Source organism: Eschrichtius robustus, chromosome 7, assembly GCF_028021215.1.
Source record: "Eschrichtius robustus isolate mEscRob2 chromosome 7, mEscRob2.pri, whole genome shotgun sequence".
Classification (NCBI taxonomy): domain Eukaryota; kingdom Metazoa; phylum Chordata; class Mammalia; order Artiodactyla; family Eschrichtiidae; genus Eschrichtius; species Eschrichtius robustus.
The window spans coordinates 136,524,883-136,542,893 of record NC_090830.1 but is presented as its reverse complement, the minus strand read 5'-3'; the positions used below and the strand labels follow the sequence as shown (position 1 = coordinate 136,542,893).

Genomic DNA, 18,011 nt, shown 5'->3' with positions numbered 1-18,011 from the left:
GAATCCTGGTGGAGAGAGATAAGCCAGGACAGACCAAATTCCATCCACGTCTGGCAGAGAGCACTTCCATGTTATCGTTTCTCCCCCCGACAACGTGATATAGTGTAAGGTTTTATAAAATGGTTCCAGAATTTTGGAGTAGGCCAGATCAAGAGATGAGAATTTTCGTTCTCTACAAGCAAACAGGAATTTAAAAGTTCAGGAGGTCATCCCTCATCTGTAATGAGTCATAATCAGCAAGCGAAGTGTAAGAGGATGTATCTTATCACTTGGCCTATAAAAGCTTCTGATCCACGGGGTAAAAACACACTGAACTCTAATAAGCACTCAATTATAACAAATAAACCCAAACACCTAATTACCAAGTGACTCTTTACAGTTTCTAAAATAACTTAACCCAGTTCTACAAAGCAGATATTTTAAGATTCATAGAAAAATCCTGCCCAATTCCAGCATTAGATACTACATTTATTTTGCCTATACCCAAAGGATCAAGAGATCTGTAACTCTAAATTACGTTATTTGTACCATAAATTCAAAGAGAAATTAGTCTCGTTTACAAATAGCAATTACTGATAACAGAAAACTGAGTCGTAAATTTAAATTCTTAGTTTTGACAAAAATCCAAAACCTGGTTAGAGGAACACCGTAGAGCTAACAGAACAGCCTATATGTGGTGTCAGCAATGTCTTAGTTTAATTAAATGGTTTTGCAACACAAGCTAATTTCCAATGAAACCCTTTTTTCTTCTCTAATTCGGCCTACTTTATATTTTTTAGTGTCCTGTTCAGGCAAAGTCCTCTCCCCGTGGAGGTGATGTCCCTATTAAAACAGCACAAAGAGGGAAAAATATGTAATCTGTACACAAAAAAAGGAGATTTTAATGCTCAAAGCGCTAGTGATAAATTACAAAAAAAATAAAAACAAGAACACCAAGTGTCAATCAGAATAGATTCCGAAGACCACTAAATACCATCAAACAAACATTTAATCCATCTAGAGCAGCACTGCACTGTCCAACACAGTAGCTATTAGCCACATGGGGCCACTGGTTTAAATTTAAATTGATTAGAATAAAACTTAAAATTCAGTTCCTAAGTCGCACTGGTCACATTCCAAGTGCCCAGCAGCCACATGTGACCGGTGGCCTCCGCACTGGACGGCACAGGTATAGTCTATCGCTGCCAAATGCTCTGTCGGCAGTGCTGACCGACCCTGTCGCTGTCACATTAGAGAAACTGAGACCCAGGAGGTAACGAGTCGACTCGCTGATAAACCAGGAGGCCGACCGCCGAGCACGTGGTTGGCCCCGGAGCACCTCAGTCACTAGGCCCAATGTGAGCCCAAGCTCCACAGGGTCAGGGCCCTGTCTGTTCAGTTCAGAGTCAGAAACACACCCAGCACATCCCCACCCATGAGACTCTGACCAACAGCAGGTGGGCGATGCTTTGAATGAAGACATGAGTAAATGACCGTAATGCTACTGGATCCAAAATTATAAGACGTAGTCCCTAAACTCAAGAGGCTAAGAGGGTTAAGAATTTCTCAAACTAAGACTTAGGAAGACTTCCCTATTTGGTTGAGTTCTCAAAAATACCACATTAAACATCTTTGTGCACAAAATTTTAATTAATGCTTTAGAACGGAGTCTCAGACATGGAATTGCCCTAAATACCTAACAATGAAAGAATGTTACACCTTTATAATGGAATACCATGTCTTCTCTAGAAATAACACGGATGAGCACTTATGATAAAAAGTCAGGTGAAAGAGCCAAATACAAAACTGGGATTATTCCATGTATAGAAATTATCTCGTGTGAGTGTGCATGTGATGTGTGTGTGCACATGATGTGTGTGTGCACATACGTGCATACGTGTGCATGTGCGTACTACACAGTCAAGAGAAGGGAAAACAGAAAATACAAGCAGAAGAATGGATGTCCAAGATATTGGTGTTAGCCGACAATAACTTTAATTATGATTGCTGTGTTTAAAAATAAGAGGAAAAGACAGACAAAATAAATGGGGCAGTGGAGAATTTTAAATACTGAACTGAAATACATTATTAAAATGTGAAATGGACATTCTAGAACTGAAGACACAAAATTTGAAATTCAGAACTCACTGGATAGGATTAATAGTAGACGGAACAGAGCAGGCAACAGGATTTCTGATCTACAGGACAGGTCAACAGAGAGTATACAAACCATGGCACAGAAACAGAAAACAGGTATGGGAAGAAACAAGAGCATTAGAGCCTTGAGGACACGGTAAACAGGACTAACGCCTATAATTCAATCCCGGAAGGAAAGGAGAGCAGGTGAAGAAGAGAAATAGATGAAAAAATGAGTCGAGAATTTTCCAAAACAAATAACAGATACCAACCCAGAGATTCAAGAAGCTCAGCAAATTTCAAACAGAATAAATATGAAGAAAACTCACAACTAACCACACACAGTTAATTAGTTTCAAACCACAGAGAAATGAAAAACCAGAGAGAAAGTCTTAAAAGCAGCCAGAGGGAAAAACTCCCACTACCTCCGAAGGGGCAAGGACAAGGCTGACAGCTGACTTTCCACAGAGACTTTAGAGACCAGGAGAAAATGAAATGACTTGTTTAAACTGATGAAACAAAATACCAACTCAACAATCAATAACTGCTAAGTTACGATTTTAAAACGGAGACAACCCAATCAAAAAATGGACAGGGGATCTAAATAGACTTTTCTCCAAAGAAGACATACAGATGGTTAAAAAGCGCATGAAAGGATGCTCAACATCACTAATCATTAGAGAAATGCAAATCAAAACCACCATGAGGTACCACCTCACACCAGTCAGAATGGCCATCATCAAAAAATCTACAAACAACAAATGCTGGAGAGGGTGTGGAAAGAAGGGAACCCTCCCACACTGTTGCTGGGAACGTCAACTGGTACAGCCACGATGGAGAACAGTATGGAGGTTCCTTAAAAAACTGAAAACAGAGCTACCGTATGATCCTGCAATCCCACTCCTGGGCATATATCTGGAGAAAACCATAATTCAAAAAGATACATGCACCCCAATGTTCATTGCAGCTCTATTTACAATAGCCAGGACATGGAAGCATCCTAAATGTCCATCAACAGAGGAATGGATAAAGAAGATGTGGTACATATATATAATGGAAAAGAACGAAATAACGCCATCTGCAGCAACATGGATGGACCTAGAGATTGTTATACTGAGTGAAGTCAGACAGCAAAAAACAAGTACCATATGATATTGCTTATATGTGGAATCTTAAAAAAAGGGTACAAATAAATTTATCTTCAGAACATAAACAGAGTTACAGATGTAGAAAACAAACTTATGGTTCCCAGGGGGTAAGGAGGGGGGAGGGATAAATTGGAAGACTGGGACTGAGATATACACACTACCATATATAAAACAGATAACTAATAAGAACCTTCTACATAGCACAGGGAACTCTACTCAATACTCTGTAATGGGCTATATGGGAAAAGAATCTAAAAAAGAGTGGATATATGCATAACTGATTCACTTTGCTGCATACCTGAAACTAACACAACATTGTAAATCAACTATACTCCAATAAAAATCTAAAAAAAATTAAAAAGTAAAATAAAATAAATTCAATCCATTGCCAGGCAACTAGCATTAAAATAAAAAAAAATTTTAAGGTCTTCAAGAAGTAAATCATCGCAGATGGAAGCACAGTAATGAAGAAAGGCACAAAAAGTACCAAAAAAGATAAGCATGTGATAAATCTACATGAATACTGAATATTTAAAATACCAATAACAATAATAATACTGATTACTGCTTCTAAAGTATACATAGAATTAAAATACAACAGCATAAAAGCTGGGTCCAAGGTAAACAGAATAAAGTTTTGTAAAGTAACTGTTCCAGAAGTGGTAAAGTATCAATTTTAGGTAAACTATAGTAAGTCAAGAATTCATATTGTGATCTCTAGGTTAATCACTAGAAGACAAGTCTAAGTATATATAACTAAAAAGTTAACAAAGAAGAAAGACAAAGATTAAAAATATCTTATTAATCCAAAAGAGAGCAAAATGAAGAATAAATTAAAAAAACAAAAAAGATATGGGACAAACAGGAGACAAAAAGCAAATGGTAAAATTAAACTAAACTGCATCTACAATTATTTTATAATTATAATATTACTACTAGACGATGTACACCTCATACCCATTAGGATGGCTACTGTCAAAAAAACACAGTGACAAGTGTGGGTGACACTGTGAAAAAAACTGGAACCCTTGTGCACTGCTGGTGGGAATGGAAAATGGTTCAGCAGCTATGGAAAATAGGAAGAAGGTTTCTCAAGAAATCAGAATTGTCATATGATCCAGCAATTCCACTCGTGGGTAGCTATGCGAAAGAACTGAAAGCAGGGACGTGAAGAGATATTTGCATATCCGTATTCATAGCGGCGCTATCCCCAATAGCCAAGAGGTGGACAACCCGTGTCCATGGACAGATGAATGGATAAACAAAGTGTGGTCAATACATATGTGATATTTAATTTCACGTGCCAACTTGACTGGGTCACAGGGTGTCCAGACAATTGGTTAAACACTATTTCTGGACGTGTCTGTGAGCGTGTTTCTGGGTTGAGATTTTAGCATTTGAATCAGTGGACTGATACTGTCCTCCTCAGTGAGGTGGGCCTCACCCAATCCACTGAGGGCCTGACCAGGAAAAAAAAAGGTGGAGGAAGGAGAATCTGCCCTTTCTGCCCTTCCTCCAGCTGCAACCTCGGTCCTCTCCTCCCTTCACACCGAGACTTAACACCATCCGCCCTCCTGGGTCTCCAGCTTGCAGACAGCAGGTCCTAGGACTTCTCCCCCTCCATAATCACGTGAGCTAACTCCTTATATTTACATAATGCAATGCCCATTGATGACTTTAAAAAATTTCTCAAAGAAAAGGAGACTTCCCTTCTACTAAAAGCCTATAGCAAGCATCACTTCTGGTGGTGAAAAATTAGTAGCTTTCTCTTTGCAATATATAAGATAAGTATATCAATTATCACCATATCCTTACTTAACATAGGACTGGAAGTCCTAGCCAGCACACGACAAGAAGAGAAATAAATGATTAACAAAGTAAAAAGAAAGAAGCAAAATTCTCATTCGTAGGTGACATGACTGTCCACGTAGGAAATCAAAGAATATACATAGAGTATATTAAAATTTAAAAGAGAATTCAGCAAGGAAACTAGATATAAGATGAGCACACAAAAGTCAACAGTATTTCCAAATACCAATTACAAAGAAAATCTAAAATTGGTATTTCCAAATACCACTTACAAAGAAATCTAAAAAAAGATACTATTTATAATAGCAACAGAAACAACGAAACAACAAGGACCTGGGGAAAGCATTACAAAAGATGGATAAGCTCTTCATGGAAAAAGACTATTAACAACTGAGAGACACTAAGGACCACCTAAATAAATGTATACATAGAGAGCATATTCCTGAAGAGGAAGACTTGTCTTATAAAGATGTTATTCTCCTCACATTACCTATAGATCCAAGTGCCTCCGACCAAAACACCGAAGGCTTTTTCGAAGAATTTGACAATGTGATTCTGAAAGTTGTATGGACAAGCAAGCTGTGAGGACTTACCCCTTAATGTTAAGAGTTAGCCTAAAGCTATGGTAATTAATACAGTGTGGTATTGATACAGAAATAGAACTCTATGTGAAAAGAATCATAAATTCAATTACGTTCAACTATATGAAAACTAAGAACCCTTGTAAATCAGAAGGCACCATAAAGAAAATGAAAAGTTAGGCTACATACTAGGAGGATATAACTGCAGCCATGGAACTGACAAAGGGTTAGGATCCAGAATATATAAAATACTCCTATAATCAATAAGAAGAGGACAACCCAATAGAAATATAGGCAAAATGGGTATGAAGAGGCATTCTGCAAAAGAGGAATCATGAATGCAACATGACAAGATGCCTGGCCTCACTGGTAATAAGACAAATGTAAATTAAGATCACAATGAGATGCTCTTTCCCATCCAGTAGGTTAGCAACTATTAAGTAAATTCCAAGTTTTGGAAAGAATGTGCATCAACTGTTCCAACCATTTTTACAAAACATGTATTGTCTCAAAATGTTGAAGGTTTGACAGTGCAGTAACTGTACCCTTGAGTGTACACCAAGGAGAACCTGTGACAAATGTGCACAGGAACAGCATACAGACCCATCACAGCGGCAGGGGGTGACAGCCAAAACCCGGGACAATTCCAATGCCCAGTGACAGAGGAACAGAAAAGTATAACAAACAGCGGTGTCATCATACAATGAAGCGCTATAATGTACAGACGATGAACCACAGCTACACGCAGAAAGCAACTCAGACAAAACTCAGAAACATAATTCCGAGTGGAAGAAAGCAAGTCTCAGAATGCTCAGACAACAGAATATCCTTTTTAATAAAGGTCAAAACAAGTCACACAAAATGAGATTTTGTTGAGGAGTAGACAGATGGTAAAACTATACACATTTAAAAAGCAAGAGAATGATAAACACAAAATTCAGAATAGTGATAACTCTGGGGTAGGGAGGCTAGGGAAGCCGGGGTCAGGACAGGAGAGGAAGCACACAGATAAATTTCACTGAAATTAGCGGTTGACAGGTGTCCTGATCATTATTTTTACTTCATAGCTATGTTTACTACATAGCTTACACATATACCTCATATACTCTTTAGTATGTATCAAACACAAAATTTTAAAAAGAAAAAAAAAGGAAAGAACAAAGAGGGAGGGAAAGGAAAAAGGAACAAAGAAAAGAACATCTGCATCAGAAGAACAGGGAAGATCAAATTAATATAGCAAAGAACACTGAAGTCAAAATTCCATAAAATGGAAAATTGACAAAACCTGGAAATGTTTACCTGGTATTGGAAAACAGCAATGAATACTTTTTCTAGAGGCTGAACATCATGCTAAGAGAAACTTTCAAAACTTAAATCAATCAACTGAGACTGAAAAACAGATTAGTCTGCCGTTGGAGACTCCCGCTGGATACCAGCATACTATGTATGTCTGTATATATAGATTGAAATTTATACGTAACCCCAAACCTGTGAGTGAACACACTTCCCCCTTTGGTTCCATAGCAACTCCAGACATGTGGCGTCACAGGGGCACTGTGGGCATTCACACAGAAGGCAGCCTGCCCAGTCCGGGACGCATCTGGCAACATCACAGCAGTCACGGCCACGCGTTCCCTATGCTCACGTGACACCCGTGAGAGCACAGGCACACCCCCTAAGAAACCCCCATGTTCTCGCACACTTACGTGAACACAGGTATTTTTTTTTATATTGGTGTATAGTTTGATTAACAATGTTGCGTTAGCTTCAGGTGTACAGCAAAGTGATGAATGCACGTATTCTTATTTTCCCAGGTGTGCACATGGCTGTGGGAAAAGCACAGATTAAACCATTGTGTCGAGCGGCTCACATGAGCCACCCAGAAACCTGGGACAAAGGACAGCCCGAGTTGGTTCATTTTTCAAATGCAGAGCCGCCGAGCTCTCTAAATGGCCAGGCAGACGGCAATGCAGGGGGTTAACGCTGTCACCACGACTGAATTTCAGTGATGAAGGTCCAGGCTGGCCAGAGATACAACTGCAGTGGTTGTGAATTCTGGCAGGGGGAAATATGCTCTTCTTCTGTCTGGTCTCTTCTTAGGCAGCATGAACTGCCAGAATGACAGCCCTCAGCAGAGTACCTTCCAGTGAGGCCACACATTTAAAGCTGCAACAACCACGAGAGAAAAATCAGCTGAATTCAAGATGCCCTTGATTTTCTGACTTCCCAGTTCTGTTCTCTCTATATGGAGCTGGAACCGTCTTCCTTCGGAGTAAAACTACAAATAGAGTGCTTTAAATTTCTTAACAGAAACTCAACTTGTTTCTACCAACGTCACCAAACACCTATGTGTCACTCACCTGTGTGTCACTGCCAGCCTTGACCTGGATGTAACTTAAGCAGAAAACACTGCAGGCCCTTTCAGCACAGGAAACGGGCTGGCACACAGGGAACAGAAGAATCACGAAGCCAGCACGAGAGGGTGAGCCCACTCAAGACTTCGCTGCTCCCACCTTTAGGCCTTGGGGATACTGGGAAGATGAGGTGTCACCAGAGCCCAGAAGGCAGGGCCACTGGGAGGAGCAAGAACCATGGGTGGCCAGTGGCAGGAGGGGCTCGACGGGGGAAGGTGGGCACAGACACCGGAAGCACTTTGCTCCAGATCAGACGAGCAGCAGCCTAGCAGCTCACACCCAGAGTCCTGGCCTCCACTCTCCCCCAGCACCTCTTGCACCAACAGAAGTCAGAGCAGGACCAGGAGGGACGGCTCTGACGGCCACCTTGCAGCTGGCCCTGCTTCCACTGAACTCCTGGGTGACACAAACTCCATCTTAGAAGCGCCCCCTGTATTCCTGCCTCTCCCTTACAGCCTCCACCGGAGTCAAGGAGGGCCTGGAATACTACTCACCTGGACCATCATTCTTAGTTCCCTAAATAACGTGATATGCTCGACTTCTATTGAGGATTCACAATAAGACAAAGTCATGCAAAAATCATGCCTGCATTTGTTTAAAAAACAGCCAATATTAAATTGCTTACCATCCCTTATCTAAAACTCTTGGACAAATTCCTCCACAGGAAAAGGTTTCTCTCCCCTGAAGGATGATATTCACTTACTAATTACACGAGCGTCTGGTAATACCCACTTCCCTTTTCACCATGGCTGCCTGTAGACTCTACTTCAGAATTCATTTGGACCTGCATAAGCTATCCTTGGCTTAGGTTCCCTGCCATATTTACCTTTCTCTCCCAGTACATGGTCCTCTGGCCACCACAATGACCTAAATACAGCTAAGAATGAGAAAACAAACAGAAAAGCCTTTTGTCAGCCAAAATAGCTGCCACCAAATCCATGCACTAAATACCCTGCGCTCTGAAGCCAGCCTGCCTGGTTAAAAATAGCTATTATAAATATGTCCCATATGTTCAAGAAAATAAAAGAAAACATAAACATAATGAAAGAAACAGAATACATAAAAGAGACCAAATGGAACATAGATGCAAAATACAGTATCTAAAATGAAAAATCACGTGATGTGATTAACAAATTAGATACAGCAGAAGGGGGGAACAATGAGTGATAATGAAGATACAACATTTTTTAAACTATCCAGGAGGAGAAAGAAAAAAAAGACTGAAGAAAATGAATAGAGCATCAGTAAAACGTGGGGCAATATTAAGCAGTCTAACACACATGCAATTGGGGTTCCAGAAAAAGCCAGAAAATTATTTGAACAAATATGAACTATTTCTTCACATCTGATGAAAAGCCTATACGCACTGTTGCAAGAAACTCAATGAAATCAAAGCAGAAGAAACATAAAGAAAACTAAACCAAGGTAAATCATAAACAAATTGCTGAAAACAAGTGATAAAGAAAAAAACCTGAGAAGTGGTCAGAAGGAGGTGGGGCAGGAAAGATTACATACAGAGGAACAAAATTAAGGACAGCAAACTGATCATCAGAAATCATGCAAGGCAGGACACAAGGGATCAACACATTTAAAGCATGAAAAGCGGGGAAAACGACAAGCTAGAATTCTATAAGTAGCAAAATATCTTTCAAGAATGAAAGTGAAATAAAGCCTTTTACCAAAAAAAAAAAAAAAAAAAAGACAATTAATATACTAACCAACCTCCATCTGAGAAACATTGGTGCAAGTTCCTTAGGCATAAAAAATGATACCAGATGGAAATTCAGATTCATACAAAGGAATGAAGAGTATAAGAAATGGTAAATATGCAAATAAATATAAAGGCTGGGGTTTTTTCCTATTTTTAATCTCTTTAAAAGATAACTGACTGCCTAAAACAAAAATAATAAAAGTATATTTTGGAGTTTATAACATATGTAGAAAAAAACATACTAAACAAATATAATAAAAAAATGGAATGAGAGAAATTGAAGTATACGGATATAAAGTTCTTACACTGTATGTGACGATGAGTTACATGATGTGAATGCAGACTATGATGAGCTAAATATGACTATTACACACCCCAGAGCAACAACTTAAAAGAGAGAGAGAGGAGAGAGACAGCCAATAATGTAGATAAATGGTAAATTGAAATCATTTAAAAAATATATTCAAATAATCTGAATAAAGGCAGGAAAATGGGGGGAGAAGAGTGAAAGAACAAACGGCACAAAGAGAAAACAAATATGATGATGGTGCACTTGAAACCAACCACACTCATAATTACATAACATGTAAATGGTCTGAATACTTAAGTGTTAAAAAGACATTATCACATACGATTAGTATGCTGTCTACAAGAAACATGTGTTAAATGTAAAGACAAAATAGATAAAATGTAAACCAATGGGAAAACATTTACCATAGAAACAGTAATGAAAAAAAAAGCTGGAGTGGCTATCATAATATCAAACACCTAATTTCAAAAGAAGGAAATTACTAAGACTAAAGGCCATTAAGAATAAAGGGGTTGGGGCTTCCCTGGTGGCACAGTGGTTAAGAATCCGCCAGCCAATGCAGGGGACATGGGTTCGAGCCCTGGCCCGGGAAGGTCCCACATGCCGCGGAGCAACTAAGCCCATGCCCCACAACTACTGAGCCTGGGCTCTAGAGCCCACGTGCCATAACTACTGAAGCCCACGTACCTAGAGCCTGTGCTCCGCAACAAGAGAAGCCCATGAAGCCCGCGCACCGCAACGAAGAGTAGCACCTAGAGAAAGTACAGGCACAGAAATTAAGACCCAATACAGCCAAAAATAAATAAAATAAATAAATTTTAAAAATGACATAAAAATTCTAAATATGCATGCACCTAATAAAAGAGTTTGAAACAGATGAAGCAAGAACAGAGAATGTAAGGGGCAAGAAGAGAGAATGTAAAGGGAAACAGACAAATCTCCAGTTATTGTTGAGGATTTCAACACTCCTTTCTTGTAATTTATAGAACAGGGAAGCAGAAAAGCAATAAGAAGATACAGCACTTGAACATCACTAGCAACAAACCTGACCCAATTACCATTTACAAGAGCACTCCACACAAAAGCCACAGAATATACACTCTTTTCAAGTGCACACAATCATTCACCAAGATAGATCACATTCTGGGCCATAAAACAACCCTCAGTAAACTTAGGAGGACTGAAGTCATAAGAAGTATGTCCTCTGACCACAAGGTAAGTAAACTGGAGATCAATAATGGAGTGGTATCAGTAAAGTCCCCAAATATTTGGCAATGAAATGACATACTTCTAAATAACCCATGCATTAAAGAAGAAATCACAAGGGAAACTGGAAAACACATCACACTGAATGAAAACGAAAACCTAACACAGCAATCTGTGGGATGCAGCCAAAGCAGTGCTTAGAGAGAATTTTTAGCACTGGATATTAATATGAGAAAGACAAAAGGATTCAAGCTTCCACCTTAAACTACAAAAAAAGCAAACTAAACCCAAAGTAAGCAGAAAGAAGGGAAAATAAAGATAAGAGCAGAAGTCAGTAAAATGGAAAAAAAAGAGAAAAATCAATGGTAACAAAAGTTGGATCTTTGAAAACTAAATTGATAAACCTCTAGTCAGACCAATTACGGGAAAAAAAGAGAAAAGACAATTACCAATATCAGCAATAAATACAAAGGCATGATTTAAAGTCCCACAAACATTAAAAGGACAATTAAAGAAAATTAAAATAACTTTAGACCAATAAATTCAACAACTTAGATGAAATGGCCAAATTCCTTGGAAAACACAAATTATCAAAAGTCATTCAAGGAGAAGTAAATGACTTTAATAACGCTCTATCTACTAAAGAAATTGAATTCGTAGTTAATATCCATCCCATATAGAAAACTCCACACCAGAAAGGCCTCACTGGTAAAACCTGTTAAACATTTAAAGAGGAAACAATATTAATATTACATAAACTATTCCAGAAAATAAAAGGCCTTGTTTTATGAGTAGGATCGCCCTAACACCAAACCAGAAAGACATGTGGAGAAAAGAAACCTACAGATCAATATCCCTTATGCCCAGACACACAAATCCTCAAAAATATTAAACTGAATCCAGCAATACACGAAAATAAGAATACATCAAGCCCAGGTGGGGTTACCCAGGAATGCAAAGTTGGTTTAACATACAGAAACCAGTGAGTGTAATTCACCACAGCAATAACATGAGAGAGAAGAACTTCCTCAATCTTGTAAGAGGCACCTACAAAAACATACAGCAAACATCACACTTAACTGGTGAAAGATGATGATACAAAAGCAACGGTGAGTAAAACTGCTGAAAACCAAGACAGCGGCACCAAACTGTACAGGGAATCGTCCTATCCTTCCTCACCATAAACTCCCGTTAAAAAAAAAAAAAAAAAATTTAAGAATGTCCTGATGAAACTGTCAAAATCAAACTTGTGACCTTTATTCAATCTCGACCCTTCTGGGCCCAAATGGGAAGTACAACAGAGCACTTCTGCCGCAAAGCAAGAACGATGGTTGTCTGGGGGTGGGGGGAGCGCTCTTATGATTATTACAGATTTGAGAGGAACTGGCGACCGTTTCATGAGACAAAAGCTTTACACGTGCGAATGACTAATCACGTACGGTTACTCAGATATTTTCTCAAAAATAAACAGGGGGTCTGGGCACCGCCGGGGCACCTAGAGCTACTCCCCCCAACCCCGGGAACCAAGGGACGGCTGTGTTCATGTTTTCTTCTGATTTTAAGAGAAGTTGAAACACGTCTGGGGGCCCCCAGAAGAATCCTGGGCCCCGGGTGCCGGCCTCCCAGGCCTGGTGGGGAAGGTGGCGCTGGCCCAGAGGCAGGGCAGCCCCGAGGGCGAGGGGAGGCACCTGCCGGTTTCCAGACGTCCTGTCCGGAGCCACCCACTGATCGGACTTGGCTGTTAGGGACGGGGACCTGGTACAGAGGAGATGAGCTGCCTCCAGACAAGCTCAAACAGTGATGGCCATGTCCAGCACGGACTGGATCCCTGAGTCACTGAGTGGTGTGGCCGTGGGCTGCCTCTCGCTGGACTTGGTCTGAGCGAGAGTAAATCCATACCGCATTAAAAAATAAACAAATAAGCAAAGTGAGGCTGTCACTGTAACACAACTGACAGTATTTGTTGTTAATGATAAAATGAGAGCTTTCAAGCTGATGACCAGAACTTTGGGAAACTTGTATCCACCAGCATGGCTTGACAACCCTCAGTCCTAAGACTTTTCTAAGGAGAAAGGTGGTGACATTACAGATTTTTAATACTGTATTAGGAAACACGTCAACATTTGGAAGATCTGTATAATTCAGCAAACCAAAATTTTCCGAAGGACCAATGAATGCTGTTACAAAAATCAAAGGACAAGCTACACAGTGGATTTTCGTGTAATGGAGGACAGAAGGTTCACACTCAGGGCTCACATTCCACACTGCATGAACCTTCAAGAAACTACCACCTGTCAAGTTCTGATGTGGTGTCAAAGAAGAATATCCACAATTAGCTGAAAAGGCTATTAAATGTCTCTCCCTTTTCCAGTTACTTATTGGTGTGAAGCCAGAAAACAACCTATTGCAATAGATTGAACTCAAAAGCAGATACGAGAATCTAGCTGCCTTCTACTCATCCAGTCATTTAAAATGTTTAAAAAAAGGTAAACCAATACCACTCACTAATTGTTTTTTTATGTAAAATATAGTTATTTCTCATGTAAAACGTGTCATTTGTATTAAAATGTTTACTGTTGCTTAAATGAATAAATATTTAAAAATTTTTCAATGTTAACTTTCAATGTGGTTTTGACATATGACTCTGGAATCTCTAATTAAAGTTTTAAGAGCGCAAAAAGTCTCTGAGCCCAAACAGTGAAAGGAACACAGGCGTGGAGGGAAGAGTCCTGAGACCTCGCCCTGCCCTACCCCGCCTGCTATCTCCACCCTGGAAACCCAGGGCCTTTCAGGACCCAATCCCGCACCCGCAAAGCTGGGGAAGAACAGAGGTGCACGCCTGTGTCCCCATCTGGCATCCAGAGCACAACCAGAGGGACATGAGGGCCCCGTGTGCTGTCACAGGAGAGCACCCACTTTCCCATCTTTTTACAATAAATGCTCGCTACCACCTCTACCATGACCTGCACAAAATTTTCCACACAAATCTGATTAAATCTCTCTAGGAGACTTCCTCATAAACCACCCTAGAGAACTTATCACTATTTCGGCTTAAAGCTGGAAACAAGGGTGGGGGGAAGAAATAATCCTTTGGTGTAGCAAGTCAGTGTAGGAATACGAAAACATTTAAAACACATTAGATTTTTGGTCAAGATTAAAGACACCTCCGCCCCCCTCCCAAAAAAAAAAAATCAAGCAATCTATTCTAATTGGGTTCCCACGGTAACTGTACAATTGGGTTTTTCAATATAACATCCCAAAGGCCCAGTGCCCACTTGTAAAATAGACTTCAAACAGCCTGAATTGTTTTCACATTACAGCGCTCCCAGGAAGATCAATTACTGCACATCCCCACCCTGACCACTGGTGGTGGGAGACCTTAGTGGCACTTGCCACGTTAACATAGGTCATGTAAGGAACACAACACACCACAATAATTATATAAAACTAATCTCATGCTTGAGATTCATCAAATCCGTTCTGGTAACAAACCAATACTTCTGTTGTCACAGAATCACGTTTACTAAAATATAAGAAATAGAGCCCAACTGCACACCGCACCATTACGCCCCTCTTATTGATTTCAGGGATAAACAGAATCAATCGCTAATAACTACATTATAAAATGGGCCTCAAGGTTAATCATATTCTTTGACTCTCAGTATGGAATTAAACAAACATAGCTATGCTAATAAACAAATAAATAAAACATAACTGAGAATACAAATCCACATTTCAAGTGTTAACAGCACGATACAAAGCACAGCACACAGCCTCACCCAGGACTCCAGCCTCTCCTGCCTGGACCACAGCACCCCTCCCTGCCACTGCTGGGTCCCCCAAAGCGGATTCTAGGGGCACGGTGCTGGCCACATGGTAAGGGCACAGAGGGTCAGAGCTCAGAAATGGCAAGATCCATTAGGTGAAAGTTGACAACTTGAGTTTTTTTTGCAACAATCCCAAAAATACCCACGTATTTGATACACTCTGCAGAGGTACGATACAAAGTGCGACACGTGGCAAATTGGTGACTTGGGCAGAAGTAAATTTAAATCTCCTGTCTTCATTATATCTCCCCATCAGTGGCCACAGGTGTAATGCAGGCCAACTTGGTGCAAGTGTGGGCCAGCAAGCTTCCAGTGAGAAGTGTCTTGCTAAGTCCCCAACTCAAGAGAGACATCCAAAAATCCTCAGAGACACCTTAGCATGAAAAGTAGCAAACTGCACAGTACTTAGAGTTCGTGCTAGTGTCCAACAAATGACCCCATGCTGCTCCTTGGTCCAGAAAGGACTAGAGAATGAACTGACCAGTATCAAGAGGGAAAAAAAAAAAAAAAAAAAAAGAATCAACCAACCAACAGAAACTCCCAGATGACAAGCGGAGGCTACAGCCTGGCTCCGTAACCCCTCCTCATGCTTAAGAAGCCCCGTCCGCCAGTATTTACTCAGGCCCACATCTCCTCCCCACCTCCCCATTTCCCCCAGGGCCTGGGGCCTCAACAGCTTTCCAGCACATGTCCACCCAGGGCCAGGACAACACCAGGCCTGTCTATGGTGCCCTGGCCCTCTGGGTGTCTCTTGGCCCACCTGCCAAATCTCCTTTCTGCAACCTCTGAGGACCCTGGTAATAAGACTTAGGTTTCTGTTCTTTCTGTTTTCGTTTACTCTATACACCTTTTGGGGTGCTAAGAGCTAAACCTGAGAACAGTGCTATTTTTGAGCACTGTCTGATTCCAAAGTTATCTTTATCTCCAAATTCCAACTTCATACATAAACCCCTCATGAGCTTTGTGCTTCTGAAATAACTTTAGTCTGCACCTCACCTTCTATTGCTCAGTTTGGGTTGCTATAAGAGAATATCACACACCAAATGGCTTAAAGGACAGAAATTAATTTTCTCACAGCTCTGGAGGCTGGCTAGTCCAAGACCAAGGTTCCAGCTGACTGGGTTTCTGGGGAGGCCTCTCTTCCCAGCTTGCCGGCAGCCGCCTGCTTCCTGTGCCTTCACACGCTAAAGATCTCTCCCTCCTTTTCTTATAAGGCCACCAACCCTAAGGTGGATTAGGGCCCCACCTTAAAACCTCATTTATGCTTAATTACCTTCTAAAGGCCCCATCTCCAAATATAGTCACATTGGGGGTTAGGCTTCAACATATGAATTTCAGGGGACACGTTAGGTCCACAGCAACCTGCGCTCTGCAGCCTTTGCTGGGCCTTCCATCAGGTGTGAGCCCCACCCCAGGCCTTGGAGAGCTTCCAATTCAGAAAGCCAGCACGAAGAGACAAAAACAATACAAGTAAAGCAGAAACCCGAGTGTAAGTGTGAGGAGACTTTATGGGGGCTGAAGAGGCTCCCAAGAGGGCTGCAACAGGAGAAGGATTCAGAGAGCTTGGGAGCAGAGAGTGTCTATGTTTGGGCTGAATCAGAGAAGGATCCCTAGGTGAGAGTAGGGGGTGCTCTGGGGCCTCTGAGAGCGAAGCGCTGATGCACAGGTATCTAGAGAAGGTGCCGGAACAAATGTGGAGGGCCGTGGGGCTGAAAGTGGCATCAACATGAGCCTCACAGGCTCATTTCATTCGGGACCTGGGTAGGAAAGAGGGGTCACCTTGGAGCGCCTCTAGACCCCTGCCTGCAACAGGAGGAGGAGGAAGGGGCACGCTCTCGCTTGTGTCTGCCTGAGTGCTGAGCTTACAGCGTCCTTGAGGGTGGGGTAGGCACTCCTCAGGGACAGAGCAGGGAGACTACGTGGGGCGCACGAGGCAAAAGCAACCCAGGTCGCTGAGGCTGGAGCCAGGCAGCTCCTCCATCAGCTGTGGAGGGATATGAGATGGGAAAGTTCTCACCGTCTAAACCCAGAGCCCACATGGACTTTGTTCTGCACCCCAAGAGGCAGCCTCGAATCCGAGAGCTGAACAGAGCTGGCCTGGCCCCATGCAGAGAAGGTACGCGGTCTCCAACAGGTGCCCCTCCAGACAAGGTAAGCTCCGGGCGGCCTGGAGGCAGTGCCCCGCCGTTCTGAGTCCTGCTGACCAAGCGCAGGGTAGCAGTGAGCACCCGACCATCACAACAGAGCAGGCACCCGCGCAGCCACGACACGGATTTCCAATGAGTAGTTGGGAGTTGCCGCGTGAATGCCTGAAGGCATGACTGAAGCACATCAAATAGCTGCTTCCGAGTCTGAAACCACTGGAAACACTTATTTCTGGACAATACAAAAGAATATCTAACTAACCTTTCCCAGAATCCATCTTGCCTGGATCTTCATGATAGTCAGTGGCAAAGAGTAAAAGCACCTCAGGCCCAAAGAAGGTTTCCGAGCAAGAAACCTCAACATACAGAAGAGAAAATCACTGAGGAAATCAGAACCATAACCTTTGGAGGCTTTTCTGGCCTGACAAACAGTCCAGAGAATGCTACGAGGACAGCAACGGGGAACTCAGTCCAGAGGGAAATAACAGAGGCTCTGGGAAACGTTCTCATTACACTCAGGGCAAAAATAGACAAATTAAAAAAAAAATCTAAGAGAAAGTCTTTAAAGCCCATACTTTCGTAGGGAAAAAAAGAAAAGGAAAACTAGAGATTGTGACTCAGGGCCCAAGTGCATCCCAGCTAGTGGTGGGGCGACAGCGAGGATGTCACCCCCGACCCAGGACTGAGCATGTCTGGGCGGAACCAACCACCCGGCTTGCCTGGACCCCCCAGCGTCCGCCCTGAAA

The 18,011-nt window shown here is 41.7% G+C and overlaps 1 protein-coding gene across 2 annotated transcripts in view; it reads right to left on the bottom strand.

Moving 5' to 3' along the window:
• Positions 1-18,011, bottom strand: part of MGMT (O-6-methylguanine-DNA methyltransferase) — a 285,233-nt gene that overhangs the window by 258,388 nt on the left and 8,834 nt on the right. The window contains exon 2 of one of the 2 annotated variants that reach the window (XM_068549089.1): positions 10,776-10,840. The exons of the other annotated variant lie outside the window; for it this stretch is intronic. The gene's annotated coding sequence lies outside the window, so the exon portion shown is untranslated. The remainder of the gene's footprint in view (positions 1-10,775; positions 10,841-18,011) is intronic. 2 annotated transcript variants of the gene reach the window in all.